This window comes from Carassius auratus, chromosome 28 (genome assembly GCF_003368295.1).
Source record: "Carassius auratus strain Wakin chromosome 28, ASM336829v1, whole genome shotgun sequence".
Lineage (NCBI taxonomy): Eukaryota > Metazoa > Chordata > Actinopteri > Cypriniformes > Cyprinidae > Carassius > Carassius auratus.
Window position 1 is genome coordinate 1,437,518 of NC_039270.1, and position 13,148 is coordinate 1,450,665.

Here is a 13,148-nt window from a genome sequence, read left to right on the forward strand (position 1 = left end):
CTTCCCCTATCCTCCGCCTACCCCTTCCCCTTGTCCCTTAAGACAGAGTGTCAAGGGTTAGGGGAGAAGATATTCCCCTAAGGATTGGGACACCACTACCATGACGTCACACGTCATCAGCGTTCGTCGTCTAGCTCTTACAATACACACATATACTGGTGTGCTGGTGTGCATTAGAGCCTTTAATTATTGTTCTGTATTAATGCGCTGCTTACTGACACACACACACATATCGGAAATCGTGCAGCTCACACATCCAGGAGAAACTTGTCAGCGCTGCCCCACAACTTTTATTAAATACAGTTTAAATACTGAATCGCTACATTATATTTTCCAGCGACGAGAGGATACAATCGCTGTTTTTAAGAAAACTCACTCTAAAAAGATAAACGAACAGACGCGAATACACGCAACCTTTATTTTCTCTCTCTCTCTCTCTCTCTCGAATAGGCAATATTTGAGAAAATAGATTAGCGATTTCTAATGAATGGGGGGGTAAATCTACGGCAGTTATCTATGGAGTTATCGCCCTGATCAGACGTAAGTCTGTAATGATATGACGTTAGCAAATATCAGCGATTTTTTTGCAAACATTTCTTTGAGTAACATGACCGTTAATATGAACTCACAATTGAATGTAACATAAAACAAATGATTATTTTTCGTTAAAATCTTTATTTATGCCAAAAAAGCTTACATTTATGTGTCTTTTTGTTTGCTGTAGCAGCCATGTTGCCAAGATAATTCATACCCCTTCGTTTGAAGTGTGGTCCCGAAAAATCTTCGTTTGAAGGGCTATCTGGCCCTTCCCCTTACCCCTAACCCTCCAACCAAAAGAGAATCTAGACACCCCTACCCCTTCACGTGAACTCGTAAAGGGGAAGGGCTAAGTGGTAGAATTGGGATTGGGCCTAAAACTACAGCTCCACAGTAAGTCAGTGTCATGGACGGAGGACCTGTTAATATATTTTCTAGTTTATATTTCCATCTCGTTATGCATCTGGTTTAGATTATTTTTTTGTTGTTGTTTTTAGAACTTGTTTGTAAATAAAGCAGAAACTTTCTGTGTGTCTACACTGGATGCCAAAGTTGTCATCTGTGCCCCACAGCGAAAAGTGTGTCTAAACTTGATGACATCACACTATAGTGTCAAATCATCTGAACACAGTGTCAGAACATTTCATCATAAACAGAAAGAGCATCAGTTCACTGATGGGGATCGTGTCCAGTGTATCCATCACTGTGTTCTGTTGTCTTTTGTTGGATCGTTCCACTTGTGTCCGGTGTAGACCTGGCGTGCGTTTTTATTGTTTTATTTTATTTTACAGCCCTGCTTGTTTTAAAGGGGGGGTGAAATGCTCGTTTTCACTCAATATCCTGTTAATCTTGAGTACCTATAGAGTAGAACTGCATCCTTCATAACTCCAAAAAGTCTTTAGTTTTATTATATTCATAAGAGAAAGATAGTCTGTACTGATTTTTCCCAGAAAAACACGAGCCACTGGATTCGTGACGTGTGGGCGGAGCTAAAGAATCACGAGCGCCAGCAGGCTTTTGCGTTGAGAGCGTTTGGAAGCTGTGACATTACCGTGAGGAAAAAAAACATCATCCAAAACAAACCATGGCTAACAGTCAGATTCAGCATATATTTATGATCCAGAATCAGATCCAGAGGCTGAAATTTAACAAGAGCAGCATCAGCAGGACGTCTCTATGTGGTATGTACTGAAACTGTATATATTTGCTTAGCGGTTTTGGAAAATGACTAAGTTCCACTTTGTCGTCTTTTTTTTTTTTTTTAAGCTGTACCGAAACTTGTGACAAACCGGAAAGAGGTTTTTTTGGAACAGAAATACTCCTTCAAACGTACAACTTAATTTGTGAAACTTTGTCCATGTTTAGCATGGGAATCCAACTCTTTAACAGTGTAAAAAACTCAGTATGCATCAAATAGCATTTCACCCCCCCTTTAATGTTTTTATTAAATATCTGTATTGACTGCATGGTCATATTATCGAATTATTTACTGCCATGCAACCTACAAAAGTAAAGCTTGGTGAGTCGAGCAACGAGCATTGCTGCAGGTTGATTGTTGGCGGATGTGCTGTGCTTGTGTTAGCTCGGTCGTCTTCTCTCACTTGCAGCAGAGTCTGTGAGAAGCAACAACTTCCCCTCCACACGCACTGATACCAGAAACACGCTCCGCCTTCACTCCGTGAATAAACTATTTCAGTATGTTTGAAATGTTGTTCATAACATAGCATAGAACATAATAATAATAATTAAAAAATAACAGGAGAGTTTCAAAGTGGCTTAAGCTTTTCCCTATATCACATGGCAAACTAATAACATTGTAAGCATTACATCTTTAATTGCTGCTTTCTGCTGTGAAAATTTTGTTTGTGATGAAAATAACATCTAAACAGATCGATTAACTTCTTCAAAATCAGATTTCAAAATCAGATAGCATGCTGATAATGTAGCACTGTAAGATTACATTTGTTTGAACGCATTATTGCGAAAGCGATTGAGTGTGAATCTGTTTAAATCATGCTTTAACCCGAAAATAATCAGTAAACGAAACAGACAAACTCTTAACATCCCGCTCGACTCTTGCAGTCAACTTTCTGATCAAGCTAAATATGTTGGCTGTTGGCATGAATTTTACTTGTGATAAGAAGCTCATATTCAAGTGTTTGTGCAAAAATTATTAATGTGCATTAATGACAGGGAGGTGCCGTCTCATCACTTTAATTTTTCATGATAATGATAATTTTTTAATTAACATAATATCGTGGTGTCTCACATAGGTACATTAAAAATATATCTACAGAAAGCTTGAAATGTTTTTAAACGAAAAGGAATAGTGTAATGTGTGAATGTTGCATTTCTCTCGTCAGAGAGAGCCAGCTCTGTGAATATAACCAAAACAACAGTCCTATATAAACCAGTTCAGCAAGTGAAAGCCTCATAAGACACTATCCATATGAAAGAGCAATTCACACCTTTATCTCGACCCCACAAGCCATGAATAACTATCCAAAACCCAACCCCCTCGAGCTGAACACAATTCGGTCTGTGTTTTGGCTCTGAGGAATGGTGTGTTAATGGGCTGAAACATGCCTGCACTACACTTCACAATTTTCTCGCAGCCCATATTATTATTTTCACAAGACCATAATGATAATAACAAATCATCAATTAATAATTAATCATTATTTTAGGAAAATCATTGTTATTTGTGATCGTGGATGTTTGCGGGAGGCTTTAAGACCAAGCGGAGTCCTCTGTTCCCGCCTCACAGCGCGCGGGTCTCCGAGGCTTCACTGTCTGCGGTTTGACTTTACTGAATCACATTGAGCCAAACTTATTGATCATGAGCCCAACATTTAGCAAGCAGGAAAAGTCTAACGGAAGGAAGACGTATATCATTGAGCTAATGCTGTTAAAGAGAGAGAGAGAGAGAGAGAGAGAGAGAGAGAGACGAGTCTAGGGCTATTCTTAAACTTGGAGCTCATTATATTGAAGTACAAATCCAAACACCAGAAACATTATGCATTTTATTTATTCACATGCTGTATGGTTAAAATAATATTTTAGTTCACAACTTTAAGTTCCGTTGTTTAAAAAAATGCTTTATTGGCTAATGTTTCATAAACCTTCAGTTGTTATGCTCTAAAATCCATGCCATTATTAATTTCACAGTATTTTTACCACCTAAATGACTTATCTTTAAAGTCACAATTCTATAATGGTCAAAATTACTCAGGCCAATGGTATTTTTTAATGACATTATTTTAGTATTTTTTATTTTATTTTTTTTAATAATTGTAGCTTACATAAATAGGTGAAGAAAAACAAATATTCGCATTGTCCCTTATTTTTTCCCTTGTTTTCCTAAAGAATAAACAAGTATTTTTTACAAGAATAAACATGATAAAATTATTAATTAATAAAAATAATTTAAGCAATTAAAACCTTTTTTTAAAAACTAGAATTTAAATAGCCTACTATTAAACTAACTTTAAATTCTCAAGGAGTTTATAAGTAAAAAAAGTTCTAAATGAACTTGTGTTAACAATATAATTAGAACTAACAATATAATTCGATTTTTTCAAATGAAAAATTACTGTATAAAATGAGACAGCAACCTTTATATCAGTGGTTCAAGTGCAAGTCTACTCATATAATTTACATATTACGTCAGCAATACAAACCAACCTGATTTATAATATTATAGCCTAACTATTATGATATATAATCTATTACATTCATTGAAATAAACAATTCTACTCCCCATAAATAAAACACCTGATGCTGTCGGGAGCTGACCAATTTTATGAGATTCAGCTTGAAAGGAGTAACACAAAGAAGTTGCGATTGTAACGCCTGTGTTATACTTTCTGCATGAGCAATCCGGACGCGTACACGGCCAGCGCTGACGCAGACTTCTTCAATTTATACTTCTGAATGCGCAGGCTGATGGCCAGCTCTGCAATTGTACAGAATTATTGCACATCTGACTGTCTTTATATTCTTTTATTGACGGATTGCACAGGTTCGAGTAGCAATGATCTTCTTCACTCTGCCTGGCTGCACATGTGCAATTTTGTTTTTGAAGCCTGACCAGGCGCACCTGTCCGCGCGGTCGTCTGCTAGAGTCTCTGCACACACTCTCCAATGACGATTTTTACTTCACTCCTACCTAGCGGTCCATAGCAGACTCACGGGGGCAGAAAGTTTGACAGAGGGTTTAAGATGCAGGCTCGCATGACCTGACGCGCAACATTTCAGAAAATGTGCGTTCTCAAATGTAGCCTATTTTGACCCAAATATGGAAAGCACTTTTGAATTTAATAATTTGAGGTTCTCTCCAGAGATGTTTTGCCACAATTAAGGATTGCTACGTAGTGTATGGTGTTTTCTATTTGCCTGAACTTCTTCAAGTGAGTGTGGAATGAAAATCCACACTTCTCCTTCAATACTGATACTGCAACTATTCACAGTTTGTACGTTCATTCGCTGGCATTTTTTTAATTTCTTTTTTTTTCTCCCTTAAAAACAAATGTGTCCATTCTGATGCGCAATTTTACCTTACAGGCAATTTACCTAATGGCTGTTGATGACTATTTGAATTGAATTCTGCCAAAGTGCGCACTTGTATGTGTTCGTTAAATGCTTATGCCAGTAGGTCTGCTCATGTCTGAAAATAATATATGAAGAAAAAATTTTTGGATATAGCGTATATTTCATTAGTAGCATATTTTTTTTTATTGATGTAAAAAATAAAATTGTACAAACTGATAAAGTTTTTTTTATTTTTATTTTTTTTCAGCATGTGGTGCGGGGCACATTAGAATTCGTGACGGGCCGCGGGTTGAGAACCACTGCTTTATATCAAACATTTTTAAATCGTCCACAGCTGAGCATGCACCAGAGCAGAGCGCATGAAGTGAATGTAATGAACAAAGTCATTTTCAGATGCAATGAAAGAAAAAAAAACAAAAAAAACATGGATAACCTAGATTAGTCCCAGGCTCTGTTCTGAAGTAAAATAATTATAATTACTGTTAACCAAGAGTAACACATTTTAACGGATTAATCGCCTATTTTCATTTGCTGAATGTTTTCTTTATTTTTTTTTTTTTAAACACGATAAAAAATAAGTTTGTCAGAGGAAAAAAATATATGAGTCATGTATAGGTTTCATTTTAACGGATTAATCACCAATTTTCGTTTGCTGCATGTTTTTTTTAAACACGCTAAAAAATAAATCAGAGTTTGTGAGTGGAAAAAATAGGCTATATGAAAATTAAATTTAACAAATTTATCAGAACAAAACAATAATTAAAAAAAATATAATTATAGTGGATAAATATAATTGCAGTATATAATAATATAGGCTTAGTAATAAATAATAAAAATAATAATAATTTAAAGCTAAGCATAAGGTAAGCTTGGGCTCTCAATCAGGAGAAATCCAAACGTTTCCATATTTGTGATGTTGCCCATTTTAAGCTTAACTTTTATCCATGAGGTAAAAAGGCTGTGTGTGTTTCAGTATTGATGGAAGAAAAAAATCATAATTTAACAATATGTCAAAGTGCTCACGCCGAATGTCTGGTGAACGACTGCTGTTTCCAGTGAATATGTGCGCAGCACGATGAGGCACCAGCACGATCAGCTGAAACAAATAATACTTAATTTTTGGTCACACATAAGGCATAATTCAAAAATGCAAAGTGTTGGTAGTTTGAAAAATCAAGAATAATAACAGAGTTAATAATAATTATTGCTAAATGCTGGACCGTTCCCATTTCGCTCTGCATATGGAACCTGAAGATTTTTTTAAACCAAGAATGAACCGAAATGAAAATGAAATTAAAACATTTAGCTTAGATAAATATATATATATATATATATATATATATATATATATACACACACATATATATATATATATATATATATATATATATATATATATATATATATGTATATGTATATATATATATAGAGGCCTTATATTTATTTACTGTTTAATAAAAATAGCATGCATATGATCCTTTGTGTTAAGGTCTTCTTTTAATTTTTGTTTAGTAGACTGTAGCCTAAGACTATCCTACATTTTAAAAATTAACAAATTGTAAAAATGTTATGTTCTTTTTTTTAAATGTTACAATGTTATATCATAATGTTATTGTTGTTTTACTTACTGCTATCTCATTTTATAATTACATTCATTTCGCAATCCGTCCCTTTGCGCCACCTGGTCGTAGTTTCGCGAATGATTTTAACACGCGACTGAATTACAGTTACCACCGCGGCATAAATCTAAATCATAAATCATAAGTCTAGTGTATGATTAAACAATGAGTGGACCCGGTGACATTTTTCTTGACTCCAAAAGAGTTTATTAGGTCAGTAAATGCAAGTCCTAATGTATCATTTGTATTATCAACGTGAATATTAAAATCTCCCATGATTAGCACCTCATCAACTGTAACTAGAAGGTCTGAGAGGAAATCTGCTAATTCTTTTAGGAATTCTGTATACGGCCCTGGTGGTCTATACACAGTAGCCAGAGCAAGAGATACATTAGATTTCTTTTGGATGTCTGACAGTGTAACATTTAGCAGAAGTATTTCAAATGAGTTAAACCTGTATCCTGTTTTCTGGGTAACACTGAGAATATCACTATATATTGTTGACCAGTCTGACGGGGCTCATGATTATAACAGTAGTTTGGTGGAGTAGACTCATTTAGACTAAAATAATCATTTGGTTTTAGCCAGGTTTCAGTCAAGCAGAGTACATTAAAACTATTATCTGTGATCATTTCATTTACAATAACTGCTTTGAGTGTGAGTGATCTAATATTTATGAGCCCAAACTTTAAAAATTGTTGTTGTTCATTTACTTTACATGTTTCTGGTTTAATTGCGATATGATTTTTTCTAGATCCTACATTATATTTATATTTTGACCTCACTATTCATGTAACAGACACAGTCTTAATAGTTTTTACAGCGCAAGTACTTTTATCATTTAAGTGGGTGGAACAAAACTCATCATAATGGTTATTTGAGAATTTTCTTACTAGTCACATGGAGCGAAGTGTCCTGGAGATGTTGTCAGAGAGCAGCTCCGCTCCAATTCTGCTGGGGTGTAATCCATCAGCACGAAACAATCTAGGATGCTCCCAGATAAGATTCCAGTTATTAACAAATAGCAGTTTCTGTTCTGACACGATGATCGTCGCCGCGGGCGTCATGCTGCGAACCGTCTCGATCAGGCTCCTGAAGTCCCTCTTCAGCGTCTCTGTCTGCCGCAGCGTGGTGTCGTTAACCCCGGCGTGAAGCACGACCGCTCTGGGTATCTCGTCGGCCTCCATTTCTAATGCTTTGGTGTACATCAGGAATCAATACAGTTCTACAGACAACATACAATATACTTCTATATACTATAGAAGACAAATGATTAGTTATTGTAGAGCAGTGTATTTTTTTCTTAGCCAATTAAAATTAAGAGATTGTTTTTTTTGTAAATTAGATATACATAAATAAATATTATTAGACCTATTATTATTATTATTATTATTACTACATTTGACATTTCTGTCCCCCTCCCTTCTGAAATGGTTGCTAGTGCCCTGCCCTGTAACATAACTATTCGCCGTGTTATCTTTATTTGGGGATCTAATTTGTTGTGGCTCCATGCAAATTTTATTCAGTGGGAAAGGCGCCAAAATGGCTCTTTTGATGTTAAAGCTTGCAGACCCCTAATCTAGACTATTTTACTAGACACTTTCAGCTAAGTAGCATATATTCAAAATTAATAACAAACCAATATAAAACTTCATTCATGGGGATGGACACAGAAACAAGCCTCATTATGAAGCATCTTATTAAATGGATGATAATGTATCCTAGTCTAAATGCTGGAATACACTACACACTTTTGTCAAATTTTCCACTGATTTACAGTCTGGAGAATTTGATGCTAGTTGGAGATTTGAGTTGACCGAATCTACAGTAAATCAATTAACTTAAAGTGACAACCATCAGTTAATATTTAAAGTATGTTTATGAAATATAGGTGCCGGTCATATAATTAGAATATCATCAAAAAGTTAATTTATTTCACTAATTCCATTCAGAAATTGAAACTTGTAGATTATATTCATTCATTACACACAGACTGATATATTTCAAATGTTTATTTCTTTTAATTTTGATGATTATAACTGACAACTAAGGAAAATCCCAGTATCTCAGAAAATTTGAATATAACTTAAGACCAATACAAAGAAAGGATTTTTTAAAATCTTGGCCATCTGAAAAGTATGAACATGAAAACCATGAACATGTACAGCACTCAATATTCTGTAACATATGTGTTATGTTGATAAAACTATCTTTTGGATCTAACTAATTATTTCCCACATCCAAGTTTCAGTGGTCTGTTCTTTGTACTTTGCTTATTACATCTGAGATGAAACATCACATCCTCGATGATATCATCGCACTTATCAGGTTTTGGCTAATTTGGTTCAACAAAACCACCTTTTGTTGATTAGTATGGCTGGATTGAGTTATCTGAGTTAATTGCAGGTTCATGGTTTGGTTTAAAAGGGGATATGTATCGATACTTGAAACCACCATCAGCAATGCAGCGATTGGCTGGTGGCAAGACAATCATAAAATAAAAAAAGACACTTAATGAAAAACTTGACAAATTTCTGGACTTTTATAAGAAAACAGCCAAGTGAACAAACCTACATAAATGTTATAATAGATAAAGAACATTTTTATTTTATCAAATTTTCACCACCAGAGGGCATCAACAGCAGAACATTAGTTACAAACTCCATCCCCCATAAACCCATGCACTTTGAACTGATCACCCTTGCACCTATATAAACAGTTCTTTTTAGCCTCGTCTTGCCTTAGCAAAGCTGGGTTCAAGCCATTTCCAAAACTGGTTTTATTTAGTGTAAAATGTAACAATGGCTATCTGAAGCTGGCTGATCACCAAAACATCACAGATTACAGTGTGCAGGCTATCTCCTATTCTTCTCCTGTTCTACTTCTCTGGATTTCTGATACATAACCAGACACAGTTAAGAAATCTAACTTATAGTTTTGCGTTCTAAACTTGTAGTTTTATTTCACACGGTCACTGTTTGAACTAAATGAAAGTAATGTAGAGCGTTAATATGAAAACGGTGCTGGTGTCTTTAAGAGCAAGAGCGCTATACAGCTTCATTACATAAGCAGACTAGCTAACATTAGTTCACACAGGACTGGAGGAAAATGTGCATCGATACACCTTTATAATATACGTTACATAGTTTATTTTGATAGGTGAACTGTGAAAGGGAAAGCACCTCGACAGTGATTTATTGTGGTCTGCAGAAAAGACTGTTCTGCACTAAACAAGTGAATTTTGCCAAGATGTTTTCAGAGATGATAGACAAGATGTTTTGAAATAATAATTGAATGAAAACCCAATTTTGACAAAAGAATAACTTTCAAACTTTTTTTTGTGCATATAAAACAGTGATATGCATTACATTAACTGCCTTCCCTCGTGACCACATGGAAGAATATATGATTTATCATTGAGGAACTGATAGTAATGTCTGTTTGCTCAGTTTCTGTTCAGCTTTCATGGATCTGAAGTGATCAACCAATATAAGAACAGTAGCCACGCCCACCAGAGCAGAGAGGACCAATCGGATCACAGCTTCAGTAAAACCACAGCAGTGGACAGCAGAGCCTGAGAGAAGAAAATTAAAATGCTTAATCAAGACTGTGCTCTCGTGTTATTGGTAAAATGTATTTTTTTCTGATGTTTTCTTAATGCGATAGTGTGCCTAGTACAGTGTACCTTCACATGGCTGACAGAGTTGAGTGACGTTCAGGTGTGTGGTCTGGTGGCTGATGGGATTGTTGAGCACACAGCTGTAGATGTTGCTATCCTGATCTTCCAGCTCCAGAGGAAGTGAGAGACTGATGCGGAGATCAGACACACTAATGCTGGACAATAAACTGCTTCCTCTGAACCAGGAGAGAGTCACATGACTCACATTCACCACTGAACACAGCAGTGAACATCTGTACTCTGACGATCCTGATGACCACAGTGAACAGTTTGAAGAGTCGCTGATGATCTCAGGTACAGGCAGATGAGCGGAGAGAGACGAGGGCAGCATGCCTCCATCACTTTGACTCTCTGTGGTTTGTGTGTTTGATGAGATGACGGCTGTCGAAACACGTGCTTTAAAACAAAACACATCAAGTAGCGAGGAGAGATTACTTGACATATAGGAAAAATAAAGTGAGTCTCACTAAGCATGAAGCTTAAGCATAGCCAGAACTCACCATAGACACAAACTCTGAATATCTGGCGCGAGGACCTGCTGGTGGACACTGTATAATGTCCAGAGTCAGTGAGTCTGATGTTTGTGATGGTCAGAGATCCAGTCGGATGCAGCTCCGCTCGGCCTCTGAGTCTCCCACCAGCGCCATCAGATGGAAAGATGCTCTCTTTATAGGTTATGTGTGAGCTATCAGATTCAAAGGTCCACTGTATGTTATTATTTCTCTTATAATAATCAAGTGTGACAGAATCTCCTTCTGTCACAGATACGATCTTTATTCCTTCTGCCTTGGCATCTGTGATATATTTACATAAAAAGATCTATGAGAGATTAACTGCAACACAAATACCATTGATAGCATGATATCCATGAGAGAGACCAGCTATCCTTGTGCTTCTTCAATAAACACAAAACCCATTCATCAACATAAAAAACACACTCACCCTGAGAACATATAACACAAGACAACAGGATCCACAGGAACATCTCTGAAAGGATGACTGCACACTAAATATCCTCGGCACGGTCAGAATCACTTTATCCTCAAAAACTCTGTTTTATATAAATAGACTACTATCAGACTGAAGCTTTAGTCTCAGATTGTCATCACACACTGCCCCTGAAACTAAACCGATAACCACATCTCGTTTTTGAACTTTCAGTAACAACAGAAGGACTTGTGTTACTAAAACTGAGGTGAACTTCACTTCATGTTCTGGAGGCATGTAAATGTGATCGTCCTCATGAGAATCATCACTGGCCGTCTCTCTGCAGGATTCTGTGACTGAAGGACAAGAAGGGAAGTCTCACTTACAAGCTGTCTTGAAATTTGTTTCTGTGAGTAAAAAATGGACAATGCATTATTATTTCAACAAAAAGTAGGAATCACATTTTATTAAAGCAGATATATAAAAACTGAAATTTTCCCAGAAAGACTTGTGGATGAGGCAAAGTTTCCTCCTCCACTTGGCAGATAGGCCTTCCTACATTTGGGATTTGGCTGGTTAGACATTATGTAGAATCTTAAAATGTATTTTTATAATAAATACAAAATTTTCAATGGAGTAACCAAGCTCTCTTCCCGTGATTACTGTTCAAGAGATTGTTCCTGACAGACCCAAACACAATCACACAATCATGACACCGCACTGTTTTCGTACTAATGTAAAGAAAACATCTTTGGGAAAAAGTTATTTGACGTATTTAATTATTTATTTTTTTGGCTCACATCACATTCGTTTACACAGAGAGGGCGCTTTATACCGCAGCCAGCCACCAAAGGTTTTGGATTTGTCTGTCTTTGTTTGGTAAATCTTAAATCTAAATTGTCAAAACACAATTTTAAAAAAGTGAAAGTGACATGACATTCAGCCTAGTATAGTGTCCCATACTCAGATTTGGTGCTCTGCATTTAACCCATCCAAAGTGCACACACACAGAGCAGTGAACACACACACACACACACACTGAACACGGGACAGAACAAGGAAGAGATCAAAGCAAAATGGAAAAGATTAATTAGGCAACAAGAAAGAATAAATAAGAGATTAATAAAATAAGAAAAAATTGTTGTTGCCATCTGTTGCCTTGGACTCAGCACTGTCTGTAAAGGAAAATAACGTTTATTTTATTTTTGCAACTGAAAAAGCATTGCAAATGCAATCACGGTGAATATGTTTGATATACTGATGAATATATTGTATATTGTTGACAATAAAACCACGTTTCACACTCTTAAAGGGTTAGTTCACCCAGATAGCAAAATTATGTCATTAATAACTCACCCTCATGTCGTTGCAAACCCGTGAGACCCCCGTGAGAAAAGATATTTTAGATTTAGTCTGAGAGCTCTCAGTCCCTCCATTGAAGCTGTGTGTACGGTCTACTGTCCATGTCCAGAAAGATAAGAAAAACATCATCAAAGTAGTCCATGTGACATCAGAGGGTCCGTTAGAACAGTGGTTTTCAACCTGTGGTGGTATTGCAGGTGGGCCGCCAATTATTTTCTGTTCATTTCCAGTCCATTCTAGGGATGTGCGATTAAAATAAATCATCATAAAATCATGATTTGAGCAATTTCCGCGGCCCTGACCTCACGTAGTATGCTATCAGATCCAATCAGAATGCAGCGCCTAGCGCGAGAACAGAACAGACTGAGCATATGCCTAACTTCAGGTTCACACACTGTCTGTGATGTGCCTTTTTTCCGAGCCCATGTTCACGGATCAGAGCGGTCACACTGTGGTAAAAGGCTAGAAATAAA